This window comes from Bubalus bubalis, chromosome 9 (assembly GCF_019923935.1).
Source record: "Bubalus bubalis isolate 160015118507 breed Murrah chromosome 9, NDDB_SH_1, whole genome shotgun sequence".
In the NCBI taxonomy this organism is placed as follows: Eukaryota; Metazoa; Chordata; class Mammalia; order Artiodactyla; family Bovidae; genus Bubalus; species Bubalus bubalis.
The window spans coordinates 5,745,536-5,772,227 of record NC_059165.1 but is presented as its reverse complement, the minus strand read 5'-3'; positions in this window follow the sequence as shown (position 1 = coordinate 5,772,227).

Here is a 26,692-nt window from a genome sequence, read left to right as displayed (position 1 = left end):
TAACCTGCTGAAAGCAGATGAAGGTCTGACAGAGTTAAAAACTTGCGCAGAGAGGTACACTGCATTCAAGCTGAAGGACCAGGAATGGGAGGTTTGAAAAATCTTTAAAGAGCTGAAGAATGGGAAGCAAACCTAAAAGTTTCAAGACAGGAATGCCAATAGAAGAGTTGCTGAGATCTGTGAAGCTACTTGGGAATCCCCAGTGGCTCAGTGGGAAAAGCATGCACCTGCAGTGCAGGAGACACAGGAGATACAGGCTTGACCCCTGGGTCGGGAAGATCCCCTGGAGGAGGAAATGGCAACCCACTCCAGCATTCTTGTCTGGAAAATCTCATGGACAGAGGACCCTGGTGGCCTAGAGCCCATGGAGTCACCAAGACTGGAAAAGGACTGAGCAACTAAGCATGCATCCATGAAGCTGTTATGGTGGGCTCTTATGTCATTGAGCAAGATGACAGTTACTTCCAGAAAAATACTGGGACCCGTTAGGTAGAAAGTTAGGCATGAGCAATGATGAGTGGCCTAGATGATCTCTAAACCCCACCCCATACAGGCCCTAAGACAGCCCAGGAGAGCTCACAGATATGCTGCAAAAGAACCATAGAGATTTTTCCAATGATACATGCAACCTAGGCACATAGTGGATAGAAACTAACCACAGGGACTTCTCCAACGCTGGCACACATGCCCCTGATGCACAGCTGGGTCTTCAAGTGATTTTAGGCAGCTAGGAGCCTATTAAGGGTTCCTAAATATTCTATGCATACATATATATATATATAATTTTAACAGAGTGAATTATGGGAAAGACATGCACAATACAGCCTGTTGTTATGTAACACGAAAGTGTTAGTCGAAACTGTCCGTCCACGCCTGCCTCAATGAATATGTAAAAATCCTGTCTTGAAAAATTCTGTAACTCATCATTCTGGTTCCAGTGCTTCTCTTGGCTTGGCCCGCCTCTCACTTGAGGTGTTCTTTCTGTTCTTTCTTCAGTGTACTTGTTTTTGCAATTATTGAGAAATGCGTGACATATTTGATTATAATTTTTCATAATCTAATTAAATATGAGACTATTATTTAAATGTAAAAATTAAACATGGAAAAAATGAAGGAAGGCAGAAAATGAAGAAGGGCGGAAGAAACAGGAAAAGGGAGGAAGGAGGAAAAGAAAAGAGAGAGGGAGAAAAAAGGAAGAGATAGGAAAACCAGTAAGTTTACCTACAGAATGTAAATATCAGGAGATATGGTTTTAATTATTTGTAAGGAAAAAACTAGACTCCTAATTACCTGAATTTCAATTTTAGACTAAATATTCAATTTTAAAAGATTAGCAAATAACCTGTTTTACTTTGTTGGCAGCAGTTGCATGGAAGAAAAAAAATGTATTAAATTCAATAATATGTTACTGCTGAATATACTATTGATTTTGTTTTTTAAAAAAAAAGAATGCTTAGACAAACACATCAGGTTGTAAAAGAGGGCTGTTATCAGTTCTGTATAAAGATGCCTTGAGTAAAACAGTTGAGCTCATGCATGGCATCTAACACACCTTCATGACGCTAATGATTTTACTCCATTTTCCAAGGTTTTGCTAAGATAATGACTACTAAACTTTTGTTCTAACCAAATATTCTTTATTTGGGATAATTCAGTTCAGTCGTTCAGTCATGTACAATTCTTTGCAACCCCATGGACTGCAGTACGCCACACCTCCCTGTCCATCACCAGCTCCGAGAGTTTACCCAAACTCATGTCCATTGAGTTGGTGATGCCATCCAATCATCTCATCCTCTGTCGTCCCCTTCTCTTCCTGCCCTCAATCTTTCCCAGCATCAGGGTCTTTTCAAATCAGTCAGCTCTTTGCATCAGGTGGCCAAAGTATAAGAGCTTCAGCTTCAACATTAGTCCTTCCAATGAACATTCAGGACTGATTTCTTTTAGGATTCACTGGTTTGATCACCTTGCAGTCCAAAGGACTCTCAAAGAGTCTTCTCCAACACCACAGTCAAAAAGCATCAATTCTTTGGTGCTCAGCTTTCTTTATACTCCAACTCTTACATCCATGCATGACTACTGGAAAAACCATAGCCTTGACTAGATGGACATTTGTTGGCAAAGTAATGTCTCTGCTTTTGAATATGCTATCTAGGTTGGTCATAACTTTTCTTCCAAGGAGCAACTGTCTTTTTATTTCATGGCTGCAGTCACCATCTGCAGTGATTTTGGAGCCTAAAAATATAGTCAGCCACTGTTTCCACTGTTTTTCCATCTATTTGCCATGAAATGATGGGATCAGATTCCATGATCTTTGTTTTCTGAATGTTGAGCTTTAAGCCCACTTTTTCACTTTCCTTTTTCACTTTCATCAAGAGGCTCTTTAGTTCTTCTTCATTTTCTGCCATAAGGGTGGTGTCATCTTCATATCTGAGGTTATTGATGTTTCTCCAGGCACTCTTGATTCCAGTTTGTGCTTCTTCCAGCCCAGCGTTTCTCATGATGTACTCTGCATATAAGATAAATAAGCAGGGTGACAATATACAGCCTTGACGTACTCCTTTTTCTATTTGGAACCAGTCTGTTGTTCCATGTCCAGTTCTAACTGTTGCTTCCCGACCTGCATACTGATTTCTCAAGAGGCAGGTCAGGTGATCTGGTATTCCCATCTCTTTCAGAATTTTCCACAGTTTATTGTGATCCACACAGTCGAAGGCTTTGGCATAGTCAATAAAGCAGATGATTTCTGGCACTCTCTTGCCTTTTTGATGATCCAGCAGATATTGGCAATTTGATCTCTGGTCCCTCTGCGTTTTTTAAAACCAGCTTGAACATCTGGAAGTTCATGGTTCATGTATTGCTGAAGCCTGGCTTGGAGAATTTTTAGCAGTACTTTGCTAGCATGTGGGATGAATGCAATTTTGCAGTAGTTTGAGCATTCTTTAGGATAACCTGCCCACTTAATAGGCTTAATCACTAAAGTATACTTTTTACTATCTATTCTAAAATCTTACTGTAATCGGAGCCCATGTTTTACCCATTATTATTACTTTTTTAATCTACTGCTTAAGAAAATGTATGAATGCAGAAAAACTGCTCCTACAATTATTTTTGTGTACTAGGAAATGTGAAATTTAAGAGTTTATACGTGGTTGTATTTACCTAAGTCTCCCCTAGAGATCTGATAAGAGCTATTAGACAATGCAAGAACCATCCTGGAAATTGCTCCAAAATCAATAATTTATAACATGACAATGAATGTATACTTTAAGTCAGACAAAAGAAGAGACCCAGGAGTTCCTTATTATATTTAAAATTTTAGAAATCAATCATGATTTAACTCTGAAAACTGCCTACTTGGCTGCTTTATCATAATGTTTTTATCTGTCTTGAGAGCCTCAAATACATCAGCTTAATGCTCTGGATTCCATAATCAAGTGTGGCTACAAAACACATGACTTAAGTTTCCACTGAAGTTTAATGTTTTCCTTGGGCCTCCCTCACCTCATGCCCTCTCCCTGGTTTTAGCACTGCAATACAGAGCAGTGGAATTAAATATGTGAATCTCTGGCAGGTTTGTGTTTCTTGTGATTCAAAATGGCATTGAGTTGAAGACTGCAAGCACTACTAGGCTTAGCTCTAATCTTCAAGAACTTAATTCCCATGCAGTCTATTTTATTTTAAAGTCTTATTTCAAAATGCAGAATATAATACATTCAAGAATTTATCAATTTCATAGGGCAAGTTAGGGAATCTGAAAGACAGAAGTAACCGTTTATTAAAAGGAAGAAAATTAGTACAGTCCATGTGGGCATGTAGACTTTGAAGAAATGGTGGCTGGTATCCTGTGCTTTCGATCATTTGCCTAATGTGAAGGCCATCTTCCAGTTATTAGCATTCTTGCCTGGGAAATCCCACCGAAGAAAGTTTGATTCTCTAGTCAAAATCTGTTCCTTTTTAGAGAGAGACAACCCAGTGACTAAGCACATGCATACACCTGGTATATGTTTGAAACGTTCCTCCATGTTCTTAACAAAAATATATATTAAACATTGTAAAAATAATTTTAAAGAGTCCCTAAAGTTATAAAAATAAATAGTTCCAAATCATTTAAAAACAAAGAAACAGAAAATGATTCTTTTAGCTCCCACAGCTAATATAATACTCAATAGTGAAAGACTAAAAGCTGTTCCTCTATGCTGCTAAGTCCCTTCAGTCATGTCCAACTCTATGCAACCCCATAGACAGCAGCCCACCAGGCTCCCCTGACCCTGGGATAATCCAGGCAAAAATAATGGAGTGGGTTGCATTTCCTTCTCCAATTCCTCTATGATTGGATATAAAACTAAGATGTCTGCTTTAAACAGTTTTATTCAACAGAGTACTGGAAGTCCTAACTAGAGCAATTGAGCAAGAAAAAATTTTAAAGGCATTTAAATTATAAAGGAAAAAGTAAAATTATCTGTTTTCATGTGACATGATCATATATATAGAAAAGCCTAGAGATTTCACTTTAGAAACAAAACAAAAACCAAAGTTCTTAGAACTAATAAGGTGATAAAGTTGCAGAATACAAAATAAACACAAAATCAACTATTTTTATACATTAATTTTGAAGCTATTCACAAAGTATATCAGGAGAGGAATTCTATTTACAATAGCATCAAAAAATTTTCACTTTGAAAAATAAATGTAACAAAGTATATATATATATATATATATATATATATATATATATATAACAACTAAAACTACAAAATGTTGAAAAACATTAAAGATACTTTAAGAAATGGAAAGACATTCTGTGTTCATGGATTGGAAAATATAATACTTTAGAATGTGATATACTCCAAAACAATTTACAAATTCAATTCAATGAGTATCAGACTCCCAATAGTGTTTTTTGCAGAAGTATAAAAATTCATTCTAAATTTCAAATGGAATCTCATTGGACCACAGATAGCCAAAGCCATCTTGGAAAATAACAAAGTTGAATTTCTCACACATCCTGATTTTAAAATTAGAATCCCATGGACGGAGGAGCCTGGTAGGCTGTAGTCCACGGGGTCGTGAAGAGCTGGACGCAACTGAGTGACTTCACTTTCACTTTCATGCATTGGAGCAGGAAATGGCAACCCACTCCAGTGTTCTTGCCTGGAGAATCCCAGAGACAGAGAAGCCTGGTGGGCTGCCGTCTATGGGGTCGCACAGAATCTGACACGACTGAAGCAACATAGCAGCAGAAGCAGCATATAGTTAAAGTATTTAAAACAGTATAGTAATGGCATAAAGACAAACATTTAGATCAAAAGATTAAAATAAGAGCTCAGTAATAAACCCTTATACATTCAAATGTTTCAACAAGGGGGGCAAGATCATTAAATATAAAAATGATAGTGTTTTCAAACAACAGTATTGGGAAAACAATATGCACATGCTAAAGAATGAGGTGGCCCTTTGTGAGTGAGCGAAAGTCATGCAGTCCTGTCTGATTCTTTGTGATCCCATGGAAATACAGTCCATGACATTCTCCAGGCCAGACTACTGGAGTTAGTAGCTGTTCCCTTCTCCAGCAGATCTTCCTGACCCAGGAATCCAACTGGTGTCTCCTGCATTGCAGGCAGTTTCTTTACCAGCTGAGCTACAAGGGAAGCTGCCCCTTATCTTATACTACATACGAAATGAACTCAAAATTTATCAAAGGCCTAAATGTGATAACTACAATTGAAATATTCTTATAAGAAGTCACAGGGGAAATTTTCATGACATTGGATCTGGGAATGATTTCCTGGATATGATATCAAAATCACAGGCAACCAATAAAATAGAAATATTGGACTATATCAAAATTTAAAACTTCTGTGCATCTGAAGGATGTAAACAACAATGTAAAAATGCCACCTAAGAAATGAAAGAACTATTTGAAAATTATATATCTGAAAAGGATTTAATATTTAAATAACTCCTACAAACCAACAACATTAATAAACTATCCAACTTAAAATATGCAAAGGACTTGAGCAGATATTTCTCCAAAGAAGATACACATGTAACCAAAAAGTATGTGAAAAGATTCTAAACACCTCTAATCATTAGGCAAATACATTAAGACTGCAGTGAGACTACCCAGCATACCTATTAGGATGGCTATTATCTAGAAAAATATAGCAGTAAAAAATAACAAGTTTATTTAAGGATGTAGAGAAACTAGTGAGGTTGAAGGAATTCCAGCTGAGTTATTTAAAATTCTAAAAGATGCTGCTGCTGCTGAAGTGCTGCACACAATATGTCATCAAATTTGGAAAACTCAGCAGTGGCCACAGGACTGGAAAATGTCAGTTTTTATTCCAATCCCAGAGAAGGGCAATGCAAAAGAATGTTCAAATTACTGTACAATTGAGCTCATTTCACATGCTAGCAAGGTTATGCTCAAAATCCTTCAAGCCAGGCTTTAACAGCAAGTGAATTGAGGACCTCCAGATGTATAAGCTGGGTTTAAAAGAAGCAGCAGATACAGAGATCAAACTGCCAAGAATAGTTGGATCATGGAGAAATCAATTCCAGAAAAACATGTACTTCTGCTTCATTGACTATGCTAAAGACTGTGTGGATCACAACAAACTGTGGGAAATTCTTAAAGAGATGGGAATACCAGACCACCTTACCTGTCTCCTGAGAAACCTGTATGTGGATCAAGAAGGAAGAGTTAGAACTGGACATGGGATAACTGACTGGTTTGAAATTGGGAAGGAAGTACAAGAAGGCTGTATATCTTCACCCTACTTATTTAATTTCTATACAGCGTACATAATGCGAAATGCTAGGCTGGATGAGTCACAGGCTGGAGACAAGACTGCTGGGAGAAATATCAACAACCTCATATATGCAGATGACACCACTTTGATGACAGAAAGTGAAGAGCAACTAAAGAGCCTCTTGATGAAGATGAAAGAAGAACATGAAAAAGCTGACTTGAAACTCACCATGAAAAATACTAAGATCATGGCATCCAATGCCATCAGTTCATGGCAAATAGAAAATAAGAAAGCAGAAAGAGTGACTGATTTTATTTTCTTGGGTTCAAAATCATTGTGGATGGTGACTGCAGTCACGAAATTAAGAGACAATTGCACCTTGGAAGGATAGCTATAACAAATCTAGACAGCATATTAAAAAGCAGAGACATCACTATGCCAAAAAGGTCTGAAGAGTCAAAAGTATGATTTTACCAGTCGTCATATACAGATGTGAGAGTTGGACCACAAAGAAGGCTGAGCACCTAGGAAATCATGCTTTTGAAATGTAGTGCTGAAGAAGATTTTTCAGAGTTCCTTAGACAGCAAGGAGATCAAACCAGTCAATCCTAAATAAAATCAGCTGAATATTCATTGGAAGAACTGGTGCTAAAGCTGAAGCTCCAATACTTTGGCCACCTGATGCAAAAAGCTAACTCATTGGCAAAAAGCCTGATGCTGGGAAAGATTGAGGGCAAAAGGAAAAGAGGGTGACAAAAGAATGTGATGGTTAGATAGTATCACTGACTCAAAGGACATGAATCTAAGTAAAGTCTACGAGACAGTGAAGGACAGGAAGCTTGGCATGCTGCAGTACCTGGAGTCTCAAAGAGTCAGACAAAACTTAGCCACTGAACAAGACAAACTTGAATCCTTGGGCACTGTGGATGGGAAGGTAAAATGATGCAATTGTTATAAAACCATTAACTAAATTTAACTACAATGTTTGCCATAATTCTACTTTGGGGTATATAATCAAAAGAATTGACACAGGAGTTTGAATAGATAATTTTATCCTAAAGTTAATAACAGCATTATTCACAATAGCTAAGGGGGGAAAGCATCCCATGTGCTGATGTAAGAGTGACTTAAAGATACAGTAATCAGGAAAGCATGGTATTGCAATAAGGAGAGACATAAAATCATTTAGAAAGGATTATAATTCTAAAAATAGACTGAAACGCACACACTCACACATATATGTATATACACATATATGATCAACTAGTTTTGAAAAAATGCCAATGTAAATAATTCACTTTGGGAAAGAATTTTTTCAACAAATTACAGTGGAACAAATAAATATCTAAATACAAATATACATATAAATATATTTACATATATATTTGACAAATATTGACAAAAACTTGATTTTACCACACATCGTGTACAAAAACTTAATTCAGAATATGAGACCTTAAGCTTAAGCATTATAGATAAAACTTTAAAACTTCTAGAAGAAAACAGAAGAGAAAATATTATATATCTTGGTTTAGCAAGAGATGAGAAATCTTAGATGAGAAAAAGAAACATGAACTATAAAAAATTTTAGATGACAAATTGGATTTTTCAACTTGAAAACAATTTTACACTTTATAGCAAATTTAAGAAATTAAATATTCAAGCAACTTGTTGGTAGAAAGAATTTGTAGACATAAATTTAAGAAAAGACATGGGTCCAGCATACAAAGAGCCGTAAAAATTTTTAGTATGATAATACGATGACAATCACTCTAATTAAAAAAAAAAATATGGACAAAGGACTTGCATAGACTTGAAAGAGGATTTACAAATGAAAAATAAGCACACATACAGTACTTAATATTATCAGTTATTATTAAAATACATCTTAAAACATGACAAAATATTAGTACACGCAACAGTGGTAAAATTAGAAAGTCTGACAATACTAAATGCCTCACTAGTTGATAGAGGGAATGAAAACTTGTACATATTTGAAAAATAGTTTGGCATACTCTTAAACATATACTTCCCGCAAACTCAGCAATCTCACTCTTTTTGATCTACTCAGGGTCAATGAAAATATTAGTCCACAGAAAGATTTGTATGCAGTCATAACAGCTTTACTCATAAAACCTCCAAACAGAAGCAATCCAAATGTTCATCCGAAAATAAGAAACACAAGCCTGCTGTGTCCACGATACAGAATGCTTCTTGGCAACAAAAAAGACCAAACTGCAGATACACACAGCAACTTGAATGAATCTCAAAATCATTAAGCTAAGTGAAAGAAACTAGATACAATATTATATGTTTTAACATACTATTTATATGAAATTTATGATAAGACAAAATTATAGAGTATAACAGTGTTTTTGAGAGGCTAATATTTGAGGCAATAAGGAGTTCATGATCTGAGCCACAAAAAAAGAAATGTGAAAAAGCAAAATGGCTGTCTGGGGAGGCTTACAAATAGCTGTAAAAAGAAGAGACATGAAAAGCAAGGAGAAAGGAAAGATATAAGCATCTGAATGCAGAGTTCCAAAGAATAGCAAGAAGAGATAAGAAAGCCTTCTTCAGCGATCAATGCAAAGAAACAGAGGAAAACAACAGAATGGGAAAGACTAGAGATCTCTTCAAGAAAATTACAGATACCAAGGGAACATTTCATGCAAAGATGGGCTCGATAAAGGACAGAAATGGTATGGACATAACAGAAGCAGAAGATATTAAGAAGAGGTGGCAAGAATACACAGAAGAACTGTACAAAAAAAGATCTTCACGACCCAGATAATCACGATGGTGTGATCACTGACCTAGTGCCAGACATCCTGAAATGTAGTCAAGTGGGCCTTAGAAAGCATCACTACGAACAAAGCTAGTGGAGGTGATGGAATTCCAGTTGAGCTATTCCAAATCCTGAAAGATGATGCTGTGAAAGTGCTGCACTCAATATGCCAGCAAATTTGGGAAACTCAGCAGTGGCCACAGGACTGGAAAAGGTCAGTTTTCATTCTGATCCCAAAGAAAGGCAATGCCAAAGAATGCTCAAACTACCACACAATTGCACTCATCTCACATGCTAGTAAAGTAATGCTCAAAATTCTCCAAGCCAGGCTTCAGCAATACATGAACCGTGAACTTCCTGATGTTCAAGCTGGTTTTAGAAAAGGCAGAGGAACCAGAGATCAAATTGCCAACATCCGCTGGATCATCGAAAAAGCAAGAGAGTTCCAAAAAAAAACATCTATTTCTGCTTTATTGACTATGCCAGAGCCTTTGACTGTGTGGATCACAATAAACTGTGGAAAATTCTGAAAGAGATGGGAATACCAGACCACCCAACCTGCCTCTTGTTAAACCTGTATGCAGGTCAGGAAGCAACAGTTAGAACTGGACATGGAAAAACAGACTGGTTCCAAATAGGAAAAGGTGTATGTCAAGGCTATATATTGTCACCCTGCTTTTTTTAACTTATATGCAGAGTACATCATGAGAAACGCTGGGCTAGATTAAGCACAAGCTGGAATCAAGCTTGCCGGGAGAAATATCAATCACCTCAGATATGCAGATGACACCACCCTTATGGCAGAAAGTGAAGAAGAACTAAAAAGCCTCTTGATGAAAGTGAAAGAGGAGAGTGAAAAAGTGGGCTTAAAGCTCAACATTCAGAAAACTAAGATCATGGCATCCGGTCCCATCACTTCATGGGAAATAGATGGGGAAACAGTGGAAACAGTGTCAGACTTTATTTTTCTGGGCTCCAAAATCACTGAAGATGGTGATTGCAGCCAGGAAATTAAAAGACGGTTACTCCTTGGAAGGAAAGTTATGACCAAGCTAGACAGCATATTAAAAAGCAGAGACAACAAAGTACTTTGTCCACAAATGTCCGTCTAGTCAAAGCTATGGCTTTTCCAGTGGTCATGTATGAATGTGAAAGTTGGACTATAAAGAAAGCTGAGCACTGAAGAATTGATGCTTTTGAACTGTGGTGTTGGAGAAGACTGTTGAGAGTCCCTTGGACTGCAAGGAGATCCAACCAGTCCATCTTAAAGATCAGTCCTGGGTGTTCATTGGAGGGACTGATGTTAAAGCCTAAACTCCAATACTTTGGCCACCTTATGTGAAGAGCTGACTCATTTGAAAAGACCCCGAATGCTGGGAAACATTGAGGTCAGGAGGAGAAGGGGATGACAGAATATGAGATGGTTAGATGGCTATACCAACTCAGTGGACATTGGTTTGGGTGGACTCTGGGAATTGGTGATGGACAGGGAGGCCTGGCATGCTGCAATTCATGGGTTTGCAAAGAGTCGGACACGAATGAGCAACTGAACTGAACTGAACTGTTAAATGAGGAGGAGGGTTAACTCTAAGGAGGTATAGAGAAACACTTGGCATGATATATATGTTCTATATCATTATTAGTGTTAGTTATGTTATTTTATGCATTTGTCTAAACTTGCAAATTTTATTATACATACATTGTTTAAAAGTATCCTGCAAACAAGGACTAGTTACAAAGTCTGACTAGAAATAACAGCTTTTTCACAACATTGTTTTGAGTCATATAGTCATTCTATTATATTATTGTGATTTTTTATTGTAAATACACTTTTTATGCTTTAAATTACACTGCTTACTAAGTAAAAATTTTAAAAATTAACAATGAAATTAAAGTTTGAGAAAACTGTTTTAAATACAAATAGGCTGAAATTGAAATAATGTGAGGGATTTTTTTTTTTAGTTTGCTAAAAATATGAAAGAAAATTAGTTTAAACATTTTAATGCCTGGTTATGAAATCCCAATTGAAAATAAAGATAAACAGTAACAATACAGAAACATTATTAGTTTGTGAAGCAATGCCTATATTATTATAGTTAAAAAGACTGGAATTAAAGGATTGATTTTAGTACTGTATATTGCCCCCAAACCCTGATGTATTTCAATCATATTATTAAAAAATCCAATCAAGGTTTAAAAAAAAAATAGTGACTTCCTATGATCTTCTAAGTTTTTTCCCAATGGTCCCAGCATTGTATATCATTAGTTGTAAAACACAGAAACAAGTAGTTGAATAACTGGGATACATTTGGCTAAGTGGTATTTTATTTCAATGCTACAGTTTCTAAGGAAGTAGTAAAAGTTATCAAAAAACTTGCCTTTCCTAAAGATTAAACATGTTGTGTGATTGTATCATAATCATTTTAATATTCCCCATAGTAGATCTTTCACCATTGATCTGATCAAAATCAGAGCATGGTAATAACATCTTATTTTCATAGGTTGAATAAACCTAGAGTCACCAATCAAGAGAGTTCCCTTTGCTAGCCAAATTTTTTTGCTCACTGCTAGTATTTATTGGTGCTACTTTTTGAGGGAAGGGTTTATTAGCATTTATATTGCTGATTTTTATCAATATTTAAAATGACTATCTAGATGTTTTACTAAAAGAACTCTGTAAGACAAACAGGTTGTGTAACACACATCCCACCCAAGGGGAAACAATGATAATAACACAGTTAAAGAAAACAAGGGATATAGCTAGAATTTCTACTACCTATGACAAAGGGTGCATTTAGTAGAAAATATATGTTTTCAACTTTGCTGATTTTTTCATTCTTTTTTTTCTTTAATTTTATGAATGAGAAAATGTGAACCCTCAAGTAAAGCAAGAATTATAAAAAATTCGCTATGATACAGTTAACATTATACAAACTGGAGATATGTAAAAAGGAAATAAAACTTGGGCAATAACTGGAAAAAAACATTTTCTCCTTTAAAGTAATAAGACAAGCCAACAACAACAAAAAATAAGTCACAAGCCAGAAGAATTTGTGAACAAACATAAGAGAAAATCAAGAATGTTATAGGAACACACGAGAAGGGAAAGTGTCTCTGAATAAGACAGGAAAAGGTTGGGCAGAAAGAAAAGCCTTAAAGAAATTGCCACATACGTGGAGTGATGGGAAATAGAATGCTGTGTATGCCAGGAAATGGACTCCTGTGTTGTGAACTCAATGGAACTCAGAAACTTCCCTCCTTGTTCATTCTTTCTTCCTTTAGAAGATGTATGCCTTCTAAATAAGACTCACTTTAATGTATTTATTAAAACTTTATTTATGACATCTAATCATGTGTAGCTGCTGAAAAAGTATTAAAATATTAAGGCAAATTTAAAATTTATATAAAAAGAAAAAAAAAACATATCACCAGTGTTAACTACAATGACAGTTACTGTTACATCTGATATATTTTCTTTCTAACTTTTTTCTATGCATTTGTTTATACAGGTGGAATTTTTATGCTTTGCCTTTTCTTTGATAGTGTATCATATATATTTTCCCCTGAAGAAATCCAAATAACAGGAAATATTTAGTCAAAATGAAATGACAGCCCTTTCCACTTCCTTTTAGCTTCAGAATTCAAAAACAAAAGCTTATTTTCTGTGGATTCAAAAAAGGAAGAAACGAGAAGGCAGCACAGGTCTTTGGACCCGAATTGATCAGTTTTGTAGTTTTAATGCCCTGCTATCTTCTACTTGAGTATAGAAAAAGCGATTTTGAAATGAACATATATTTCAAGAATTATTCTAATACTTTATTACCAATAGTGTAATTTCACCCACAAGTATAGGTTTCTTTCAGGTGTCATGTAGGAGTAAAAGCAACTCTATTTCACACAAACAGATCATCACATTAGCAAAGGCATCATCTTTATAATTATGATGTGTAGTAACTGCACAGTTGTTCCTATGAAAGCCATAAAAAATATAGTAAAGTATTAGAATCTCAAAAGTGTGAAACCTGAAGCCTAATTCATAATGCCCCCAGGAGTCATTGTGTTGGCACTGGGTTGTGATACTGTGGACCTAAATTAGGGCTTCCTTGGTGGCTCAGATGGTAAAACGTCTGCCTGCAATTCAGTCTTTGGGTTGGGAAGATCCCCTGGAGAGGGGAATGGCAACCCACTCCAGTATTCTTGCCTGGCGAATTCCATGGACAGAGGAGCCTGGCAGTCTACAGTCCATGGAGAAGTAGAAGAGCCTGGTGGGCTAGAGTCCATGGAGAAGTCCATGGACAGAAGAGCCTGTGAGGCTAGAGAGCTTGGGGTTGCAGAGCCGGACAGGACTCAGTGACTAGCACTTTTACTTTTACCCTTTCAAATGGGAACTCAGTGATTACTAAATATTAAGCATAGATTATTTTAACAGTTGAGAAAGCTAAAGATCTAGCAAGCAGAATTGGTCCTGAAAAGCAGCCTTTCTTCATTCCCCATCTAGCTGAATTTCCACTCCCTGGTGACAGTGGCTGAGTCTCTTTCAGTTCACTGTGGGAGCAACTGTCTCGTGGAGGAGAGTGGGAATACAGAGCAATCTGGGAACACAGTCATGAAGAGTAGCTCAGACTTAGTAACCTTGACGTGAAGTGAAGTGAAGCGAAGCGAAGTGAAAGGAAGGGAAGAGTAGGGAAGTGAAAGTCATTCAGTCGTGTCCAACTCTTTGTGACCCCATGGACTATACAGCCCATGGAATTCTCCAGGCCAGAATACTGGAGTGGGTAGCCTTTCCCTTCTCCAGGGGATCTTCCCAACCCAGGGATCGAACCTAGGTCTCCCACATTGCAGGTGGATTCTTCACCAGCTGAGCCACAAAGACCTTGACCAAAATATATTAATTCCCCACTAATTTATTTATTATTGCAAGTATTATTAAACAATTTGTCCATTGTTTATGGCAGGAATGTCAAATAGTTTTTATCTCATCAGAAGTTTCAAACAATTAACATTAATTGGCTTCTGGGAACATTATGTTAAGGAGGACTCTGAAAAAGTAACTTGAATGTTCTGCTAAACTGGTACAAATCAGAAGAAGGAATGATCTAAATATTTCCTATATTTGACTTTGATGCAATCTTAGGAAGATTAAAATAATTACTTTTAACTTTGGCACATGCAATGGATCAATGTGTTGTTCTCCTGATGACTAATGACTTAGTCATCAGCAAGAGTAACAGTGGCATATATACTGTGGTTATTTAGGTCACACGACATACAAAAAAATGCCACTTCATTAGGATAGAAATTATGTTGTGGGTTTTAAGTGCTCAGAAATAAGAGTGAGACCAATTGATTTCTCTGAAGCAAACCCTGGGAGGAGAAACAGAGCTAGCGGTGGACTACAGAAAGGAAATCGTCCTCAAAGGTGCAGGAGGTGGGGAGGGATGCATACAGGTGCCGTGCCAGTTGGTCTCTAAGCCAGCCTTCCCTATATGTCCAGCTTACCTTATATTCAGAGCACAGAAGTGAAAACAGTAGGAAGGAGAGCGCAGTCAAATACAGCAAGCCAGCGTCTCCCAAGTCTCCAAAGACAGATTCATTTTCATCTCTCAACAACTAGTTATAGGGTCATGTGAACATGATGTAAATATCAAAAAGAAGAAAGGTTTGGGGTAACTATTTGCTGAGTTGGATATTGTAAAAATTGTTAGTTTGAAGAAGTCTAAAACATACAGCTTGGGTATAGGTAATAGCTACATCATTTTTATATAAGATGAATGTGAAGTAATACTAGAGTCAGCTGTATTTTGTGTGAGTTTGCTTCTATTTCTAATAATGTATTTTCCAAATTAGTCACATTAATTACTTTAATTCCCTTTAGTTTACAACTTTCTCAATTTTTAATATAAAATAAAAATATTTTCTCTTAAATCATTAATAATGAAAACGTCATAAAACATCATTTTAAAAGAAACAAAAGTCACTATGGTACCTAAACAGATGATTTCAATAAGCTTTCCTTAGTCCTAAGACCCATTTCTAATCATCATGTAACTCTTTTCCTAATGCCTTTTTGAATTTAAAATTTAAAGCATAGTTGCTGAGGAACAATACTTACAAACTGATTGCTTCCACAATAGCTTTTATTTAATACATTCTATTTGATACAGATTTAAACAAAATACCTTCACTTTTTCTGAATACTACTTCATAATAGGTGTCAACCATTGCAGTATGCTGTAATTTTAATCGTGTTCCTAATCTATTCCATATTTCCCAAAGATTCCTAAAATGCTTCCCATGTGAACATGAAGATTAATATAATATTAGCTTTTCTGTTTGTTTGTTTTATTTCCTCAAGATGAAACGAAAGCTCTGTACCTTGCAGCTGGCTCAGCCCTCTAGATAAATGACTCTTTCTTGCCTGCCAACCTGTACATACTCATTAAACTTAGAATGTGGAGACAATTTAGTCCATAAAAAGAAAAAAGGTAAGTGAAGAAGAAAAAAGAGAAAAGTATGCCATGGATTGGTTACCAAAAATGCTGTCTTTGGCAGGCAAAGAAGTAAATGGAGCTCAGCTGCTAGAACAAAAGGTGTTATTCAAAGTGAAATTACTGTATCTTAACCCCGGCTGCACTTTGATGAGGACCTCTGCTTCCTAACTTGAGAAGAGGGAAAGCAAGTACTGAGAAGCAGCTACTAACGCTGAGACTAACCAGTGACATGCATTGGCATTCAGTTTACCACATGGAAGTATTTCTTTGAAAACGAATAAACGAGAGAAAATGAGGAAGTGGAGTCAATTCCATAGAGTAGTTAGAATATTTTTGTTAGTTTTGTTAATTAAAACATGCTTCTGATAATCAGAGAAGAGGGGAAAACACATAGAAGTTGAACCTAATGTTTATTTTACTTAATAGTATAGGTTTCTTTTTCCAGAAGTGTAAGAGTGCAAATATGAGGTGAATAGTGGCCCCGGCACGCTTTGCCAATTTAAAAATCCTTGATGCATAAGTAAACATCCAGAAGTACATTTTTTCTTAGTAATAGTATGATCTTCCACTCTGTTATGTTAGAACATAAAGAGAGAGACAAAGGAGAGACAGATATATTGTCATTTAAGATAATTAAAAAAAATATGTATGCAGAATAAATCATTCTTCCCTTGGGTACTTGTGGAGTCATTGATTATGAAATATTAGTCAAATGGCAACAATCTAATTTTATTTTAATTCCAAAGTTGACAGTTGGGGCGAAAAGGGGGTTGCAAATTGTGCTGCTCCTCTTAACCCAGACACTTAAGCTACTTCCCAATAAACACTTGCTCTACAGGATGTTACAAGACTCGAAGACTTTCTTTTTGAAAGATGCTTGAGGCTAGATAAGCTACTATTCTGCACAGAAGGAGCCCGTTGGATATAAGTAGAGAGTCCCAGAGATCCAAAGAAAGTAAATAATACCTCCATGTAAAGTGTTTTTAGGCAGCCAGTGTTTGTTTGGGGGATTTCTTCTTGGCCTAAGTAAGGGCACCTCTCTGTGAGTCATTTCAAAACCTATGATTTACCCTGGATGCCCCAAGCATATACACAAGGGGAGTCAAGAGAGTTCACAGAGAGACACTTTATCAGTGGTACCTGCAAACAAAATGTGAAGTGTGAGTTTTATGATTATACAATTTGTAATACTAACAAGCAGAATGTACAAGTCACAAAAAAACAGGATGGAATAGAGGTTTGAGTGATTTATGTTTCAAAAGGGTACACTGATCATATTCATTTACCACCTATCTTTTAGTCCTTACTGAAATTAAAATATGTTTAAGAGTTATCTTTATGTTTTTAAATTTATTACTATATATCTATTTTAGTACTTTCCATAGCATGCATTAACAACAGGCCCATTTCCTGTGATGGACTTTTAGGCCATCTGTAGATACTTACCTACTTACCATTATGAAACAAACACACAATGTAAATATTTTTACATATAAACTTGAAGTCCTTTTTGAAATTTCCTCTTGATTGACCTCCTTTCTTCATTATGTCAGGAAACCCACCAGTACACAAAGTCAGATTTTCTCTTCTCCACTCATATCCCCACAGGAGAAACTAGTGGGCTTCCTAATCTGAAGGGAGGCTTAATAGGTAACAAAGCAATGTGAAAACTGGGGGAATACACCCAAACCAACTAGAAAAATCTATAATTCTTTGTTCTTAACTACTCTAAAAAGGTCCCACATTCTTAACGATCCATCAAGAAGAACCACACTTTAAGGAGGAAAGCACATATAATGTGGGAAAGAGACTGAAAAAACAAACAAACAAAAAAACCCTTTAATGCTTGATGAAACAAGAGATCTTTCACAATTTTTAAATAATTGTGATAGGTAACAGTATAACTTTAAAAAGATAAAAAGGATGCTAAGAGAAATCTCTTTAACAAATAAGAAACAAATAATCAGAATTATGATTATTGAAATAAATTCAAAAAAATTCTATGACACAATGTTAAACATTCAAGAATACAGATCAATGGATAAAAGAAATAAAACAAATCTATTTAACATATGTTAATGTATTAATTATATATATGAGGAAAATAAAGACACACAATACCATATAAGCAGTTTTTATTTAGCGGAAATAGTGTCAGACTTTATTTTGGGGGGCTCCAAAATCACTGCAGATGGTGACTGCAGCCATGAAATTAAAAGACGCTTACTCCTTGGAAGGAAAGTTATGACCAACCTAGATAGCATATTCAAAAGCAGAGATATTACTTTGCCAACAAAGATCCGTCTAGTCAAGGCTATGGTTTTTCCAGTGGTCATGTATGGATGTGAGAGTTGGACTGTGAAGAAAGCTGAGTGCCAAAGAATTGATGCTTTTGAACTGTGGTGTTGGAGAAGACTCTTGAGAGTCCCTTGGACTGCAAGGAGATCCAACCAGTCCATCCTAAAGGAGACCAGTCCTGGGTGTTCATTGGAAGGAGTGATGCTGAGGCTGAAACTCCAATACTTTGGCCACATCATGTGAAGAGTTGATTCATTGGAAAAGGCCCTGATTCTGGGAGGGATTGGGGGCAGGAGGAGAAGGGGACAACCGAGGATGAGATGCCTGGATGCCATCACCGACTCGAGGCACATGAGTTTGGGTGAACTCTGGAGTTGGTGATGGACAGGGAGGCCTGGCGTGCTGCGATTCATGGGGTTGCAAAGAGTTGGACACAACTGAGTGACTGAACTGAACTGAAATGATTTTTAAATAATAGAAGATGCAAAAACAGAAAATTAAAGGCTATCCGCTTTGTAATAAACAATAGAGGTTTTGCTTTAGGAAGGATAAGATACATAAATTTTATATTGGAAAAATCTACAAGATATAGAAAAGAATTAAGGAAAGAAAAGGTACATCCCCAGATTTCTGAATCAATACTTTAAACACTCAAAATCAAAAGGAATATTTCACAGGTATTTAAAAGATTGAAGCACTTTTCTTACAAAGAGTTTAGTTTTCTTCTGGACATAGGGAAATAAGGCACAGGAAAATGTGATAAAATTTCAATGATGCTAACGTGGTTTCCCTGCTTTCTCACTGTATATCAAAGGAAAAGTGAAGAAGCTCAAGTCTGATTCCTACTGAATGTGATAAGATGGTTAAAGTAGATGCAGAATGTGGTAGAATGGCTAAAGGAAATAAATGAAGAATGGTAACTTTGAAAGGGTGAGCATCAGAAAAATGATGTCTTTAAGACCCAATCAATTTACGAAGTCTATATTTATGTTAGTATTGATACTTGACACCATGTTAGTTATTAGTGTGTAAGCAGTTAAAATAGTATTCAGTTTATGAAAAATGGCCTATTATAGACTGTTTAAGGATGGAATGAAAGAAGACATATTTGATATTTTGGTTAATATTTGCCAATTATTATATATAACACATAATAATGTGATAAGACATTTTAATTTTTGTATCCATATGGATTCTAGATAAAATTTAATGAATATAGTTTGATTTTGGAGAACGCATAAGCAAATTTTTTTTTTCCTTTTTTTCCCTACCCTTTATAATATTCCATTTCAAGATGAAGAAGAAAATAAAATCTACAATTTTCTTTAGCAGACCCACTTTTTCATATTCCAGATTGCTTAATCTCTGTTACAGAAGCAAAAGAAAAAAAAGAAAAGAGATTTCAGTAAAAAGCATAATAGATATGATTTCATCATGAGAAAATATGTTTTTAAATAAGGTGTTATACATGTCAGGATTAACAAGTTAAACCAATGAAAAGAAAACCGTCTCCATATATGACAAACTAAGCAAGCTATACGAATATCACTGAAGTAAAAAAAAAAAAATTTTACCTCACCTGCTTTCTAGTACTGTCCAAATCAATTGCTCAAAATTAAAACTGAAGGAAAAACAGTGAAAAGATAAAAGCTGGATTTTCCCTTTCCTCCACCAAATTATTGTCACAAATATCACTTCATTACAAAGGAATGTACGTTTTCTCAAAGAAGTCTTTAGCAACTACATTTGGTCCATGAATATCTTCCATTAGTCGTAGGAATCCCCAAATACTATTTTCCAACAACAAAAAAGTCATCAATTAGTATAGTTCCAACTTTTAAAGGGAAAACAACTGATCACTGTCACTTATTTCCTTTAAGAATATATGAAAATAAGGAACTTTGATATCGGTATGATATAGATAGCTTTCTACTTCTTCTGTTTCTATAGACATTTTCATTGATTTATCTATTTAACTGTAACAAATGCTGTAGCTAAGCTTGGTCAACCCTGGACATCTCTATGGTCAGATAAAGGTGAGACAAGATAAGAAACTGGAGATGTCGCAGAATTGCTTTCTACTCTCAGTTAATTCAACCCATCTGGGGTAAAAATATATCAATGTGAATTTACACAGCTGATGAATTTCCTGTTTTATAAGTTATGCCAAAGCAAAGTTCAGCATTCTGGCCTTCCATGTGAAGAGGAATCATCTTATCTGCCCACAGAAAATATAATCTTACAGAGCATCTTCTTAAGTAAACCAAACTAAGCAGATATGGAGCCTGGTGTTTCTTTTGGATTCTAAGTCTCATTTTATTCGTTTGGAGCTCGAGGAATCTGAGGAAGTACTTGTTTTCATGAATGGCTAGAGATAATGTATTAATATCTATCTTTTTAATATGAACTATCTTTGAAGCAATGTTGATTTATACATATTTTTATTTTATTTTTTATCAACCATTTACATATTATCAAGCCTATATGATTTTGCCTCTCCATTGCAGATTTTGTTCATCCATTTTTTTTTTCTTGCTGGAATGTCTCTTTATATCATAAGAAACAATAAATATGAATAAATCACATGCAATTTTTTTTTGAAGATAAGAAATTATCTTCTGCCTATAAATAGTTTGTGATTTAGTTGCAGAGAAGAGACAGACATGCAATGAAAAATATTATAAGGTAGCAAATTCTGTAGAGAACATGAATGGTTGGGGCCAGAAGTGGTCTATGAAGTCTAAGGATATTATCTCCAAACTGCAGAATTCAGGGAGGCTTCCTCTCAAGGATTATATCAGGGTAGGAAGCAGTGCTTTAAAAAAATATCTTAAGAGGAAGATTTTCGTACTGTGCTGATTAGGCCACCTAAATCAGTGGGTTTGTGAAGAATAACAGGGTGATCAAGACCTCAGTGTTAAGTAAGGCTGACTTCTAAAAAGCCTAGGGAAATTTTGGGAGAAAAAAGGCCAAGAAATATAGACATGCACCATATATATTTCAGAATATTTCCTTTGCCCTACTTGATTAAGCATCAAATGATACATTTTATTCAAGAATTAGGCAAATATTTTATCTTATACTTTATATTTTTCAGCTGATTGAACAATCTCTAAACTTAATAATAACAAAATTTTCTAAGAGTGATATTTTGATACTTAATTTTAATAAAATAATTTTGTTCTACTGGTAACATACATATTCATTATCATAAAATGTAAAGTCTTCCTAGTTTGTTCTGAGATTAAAATGAATATTCATATTCATTTTTGTACTTAAAGTTTTCTTACTTTGCTTTAATCTCAGTTTAAATTTGAAAATATGTATTTCAATGTAATTTTGTAAAATATTGGGAAGAAGTCTAAATTCTTTCTCAATTTTAAATACAATCATAGAAAATTACTTTTAGAGCATTAAGTATTTCAAAACTTAAGCACAAATATATCAAAATTTAGAAATGTATGACAGGCTTAAAGTTAAGGGTCACTAAGAAATGTGTCTAATTTTTTAGACATTTCTTTAAGTAATATTCTTTCTAAGAAATTTACCCTAAGATCTAATTTTTAAAGATACAAACTCTTTTAACAATTTAATAGTTGTCTCTGTGGAGACTTGGTATGTGGAAGTTTCATAAAGAGAACAGAACAATAATTATAAAAACAAACAAATATATCCCTGATAACAATAAAGAATGGCTACCAGAAAAATTGGGACTCAGACTACAAAAGTTGTCTGGGAAACTAAAATATCTAAAAATATAATTACAAATTAATTTTGAATTTGAAATATTTTGTCAGTTATGATGCCTTGAGATATGAGCAAACTGACATACAGCTCTGGGTTCTTATTTGAAAGTTAATTTGTTAGTAATGATGAAAAATCTTACAGTAATAATAATGGCAAGTAATAAAGATTTGTCTCTGTGAATATTTTACATTCTTAAGGCATTTTTGGAAACAGTATTTTACTGATTTGTAGAAGTAAAGATTTTAAAAGTCTTATCTAGACAAAAAGGAAAATCAGAGGTGATAGGAGGAGAGTAACAGTTATTGAGTACCAAGGATGTTTCATGCTCATTATACTATTATTGAATGAATTATATTCCTTATTTAATTAATTCAATAATAGTATACAGTCATTGAGGCAACTTCAGAGCAGGGCATTGCCCCAGTTAGCATATCTGTGCAAGAGACAAAAGTGAAAGTTGCTCAGTGGTGTCCAGCTTTTTGCGACCCCATGGACTAGTCCATGGAATTCTCCAGGCCAAAATACTGGAGTGAGTAGCTGTTCCCTTCTCAAGGGGATCTTCCCAACCCAGGGGTCGAACCCAGGTCTACCACATTGCAGGCGGGTTGTTTACCAGCTGAGCCACCAGGGAAGCCCTAAGAGACAAAGTAAGGAATCGAATTCATCTGTCTGGCCTTAGTATCAACACTCTGCTGTGCTGTGCTTAGTCACTTCAGTCAGGTCCAATTCTTTGCAACCCCATGTTCTATAGCCCACCAGGCTCCTCTGTCCATGGGATTCTCCAGGCAAGAATACTGGAGTGGGTTTCCATGCCCTCCTCCAGGGGATCTTCCCGAGCCAGGGATTGAACCTGTGGCTTCTGCATCTCCTTCATCGCAGGTGGATTCTTTACCACTGAGCCACCAGGGAAGCCCCATCCATGCTGATTCTACCCTAATAAAACACTTTCCTTCAGAAGCAAAAATCCCACAGATATTACTCTGGCTTCCAGACAGGGTATGCCCTGAAAATTATTTTATATAGTAATATTGATGATAAATTTATTCTGTAAAACTGTAGCATAAACTTTTGCAAAGATTGCTATTAACCATTTTGTTTTTCCTATTTCACCCACAAGCGTATTCTTTCCTTCACCAAGAGTAATAAGCCTGTATTTTCTAAAATCCCTTTTATATTGAAATGTCCATATAACACAGCTCTCATCAATACGATATACATGAAAGTTGTCAGCCATTTAAAAGAATGGCATAATGCCATCTGCAGCAACATGAGTGGACCTGGAGATTATCGTACTAAGTGAAGTAAGTCAGACAGAGGAAGACTAATATCGAGTGATTCCATATGATATCATGTATATGTGAAATTTAAAAAAATGATACAAATGAACTTATTTATAAAACAGAAATAGAGAGCAAAGTTACGGTTCCCAGGGGGAAGGTCGGGGTGGGAATAGATTGGGAGTTTGGGATTGACGTGCACATTGATATATTTAAAATAAAATGCTTTTCTATTGAAAAAGAAAAGTTGTTGACTACACCGTTGACAAGCTCTTTAAATTGCAGGAGTGAAGGGATGGAGGGTGATTAACTCCAAAGTTGTGGGACATTTTCCCCTCGCCCTTCTTGCTGTCAGGAAAACTGACGCAATGCCCAGAGATGAGAAACCATCTTGCAACTACAAATCAATGGTCACAAAGCCTAGATCTCTGACAGGGCCATGGAGTCGCCACAGTCTCAGACTGCCTTTAGCCAAATTTCTTACAACAAGGACAAAAATAGACAATACATTAATTACCCAAGTCAAATTTTTTTCAGAGTTTCAATTTATAGACTAAAATGAAACTCTTAATTATATGTCAATGTACAAAAAATTGTCTCTCAATCACTGTGTTTATGTGGCAGAAAACATCCACTTTTTTTTTTTTAAGGTTTGTCCAAACAATTCTGTTTTTTCATTTCTGGAATTTAATGATACAAAGATATATACAAGATTTGTTCTTTATCGTGTAATTAATCCTTGCCTCAGATTTCTACTCATCCTCTTAAAGAAAAAAAGCCAATTTTAGGAAATATACCTAAGTTAGTAACAATCATGAAAATACTACAGGTATAAAAGTGTCTGGGTCCTGAATGACTTATTCTATCATCCTAGAATGTCTATGACTTAGATACAACTGGTCACAGGTACCATGAAAGTAAAAGGCCATGGTACTTCAACCTTCTGCAATAAATTTTTGTGAGGAATAAGAGCAAACATTCCATAAAATTTCACGGAAACATTACTATATAAATAAGATTGTCAATATTTCACAGCAAAATTATATTGAGTTACCATTATTTTAGCATAATGTTTTTACAATATTGACAGAGTTCCTCATTTATATCTTTAATCCTCAGTTAACTAATTTTACAGTATAGACATATTTTGGTCAATTCTTTGGATAAATACATTAGCTATATTTTACATTGCATGCAATACAACTTAACATCATTAAACTTTTAAAATAAACTAAAGATAACTTGCCTAATAAATTGAAGTTTGAATCTGCAAACAAAATTTACAAGGATTATATCCATTCAACTTTTACTGAGATCCTTGAACACTATGTAGGATGCGAGGTGATCATGGTAGGTTTTTAGTTGTTAAAATGTAGAAATTTATTTTCTTGGGGTTCCCTGATGGCTCAGTGGTGAAGAATCTGCCTGCCAATCCAAGAGACATGGGTTCGAACCCCAGTCCAAGTTTATCCCATCTGCCATGGAGCAACTAAGCCTGTGTACCACGCTATTGAGCCTGCGCACTAGAGCCTGGGAACTCCAACTCCCAAAGCCTGTGTGTCCTAGACCCGGTGCTCCACAGCAAGAGAAGCCCCGCAGTGAGAAGTATGGGCATTGCAACTAGAAGAGCCCCTGCTCTCCAAACTAAAAAACTACACAGCAATGGAGACCTGGCACAGTGAAAAATACATACATAAATAAAATTATTAAATAAATAATAAGTAAAAATATTTTCTTGATGACTCAGTTGCTCAAAATAATTTTAATCTGTGTCCTTTGGTAATTTAATTCCATAAAATTTCCAAAAACACAATCAGAAAACCATCATTTGGAATTAATACTCCCACTCAACAGATGCCAATTAACAGAAAGAACATATTAATAATCCATCATTCATTTTAAAAGGAAGACATTTTCTTGTTTTGTTTTTTTTTTGTTTTTTTTCCCCCAGAAGACTTAGTTTTTAACTGGATGTTAATCAGAAAAGCAGAGAAGGCAATGGCAACCCACTCCAGTACTCTTGTCTGGAAAATCCTATGGGCGGAGGAGCCTGGAAATGGTATACCATAAAGTAGAAGAAAGAACTGGAAAGGAGACCCATTCTCTAAATAAATAAATAGAGTCAGGTCAGTCTATCTTTATATAAACATAGATAAACATAATACTAGCCAAGTACTCATCTTTGTAAAACATAGCTAAATAGCCTAACATGTTTTCCTCTGATTTTAAACTCATTTCCTTGATGAGAAACCACATGGTTAGCTGGGTGCCATTGGCTGTTTATTTTAAATGCTTTCATTTCTTCTCTTATTTATTACTGTTACTTTAAGTACATCCAGATGGTCAAACTTAATATTGTATGTAAAGTAAAATATTTTCTGTAGAATTAAATATATGTTCAAGTAACATATAATAAACACATGGAATTTACATGTTCTTTTAAAATTTTTTTATAAAATATGTATCTAAATGAGACTCAACAGTTCGTGTGTGTGTGTGTGTGTGTGTGTGTGTGTGCGGATTTTGCATTTGCTCAAAATTTCAAAATCCCAGGTTTATAAAAATCCAAGAACTAGACTATTTTATGGAGAAGGCAATGGCAACCCACTCCAGTGTTCTTGCCTGGAGAATCCCAGGGACGGCGGAGCCTGGTGGCTGCCGTCTATGGGGTTGCACAGAGTTGGACACAACTGAAGCGAATTAGCAGCAGCAGCAGCAGCTGACTATTTTAAACATTGACATGATATTTATTTATATTTTTATCATTTTAAACTAACCTTTAATCCACATTGAACTCCAGTGATTATGTTAATGATTATAAAACATAGTAGTATTTTACACAGTTGGATACATTTGACTTCATGTTCTCCAAAAGAAATGTATTTTTGGAATATTACTATTGAGTTAATTTGCTAAACCATGGAAGGTGTTTTAATAAAATATTTACTAAGATTCAACTTTCAGAAGATGATTAATAATGGCAAACAACAGCTATTTAAACTAGAAACGTAAACAAAAAACTTTGTAAGTGATATTTTAGATACCGTTTTTTAGGAGCAGCGGGTTGGAGGGGCAAACACTGCAGTGTTTCAACAAATGTAATTATATTACTTGACATAAATATCTTAAATCCTTCTGGAAAAGTAAAAAATCTCCCTCTGAATTTACATTAGCATTCTCTCTTCTACTACTTTTAGCCAGCCATTGGGTTAGGGTTGAGAACTGCAATATCCCAGAAGGAATATTAGTTTTCTTTCAGCACTGATGCTTCTTATGTTCTTTCTGGAAGACAATACCATAAGCTTGATGCATCGTATTAATTTGTTTTGTAGGAGTTGA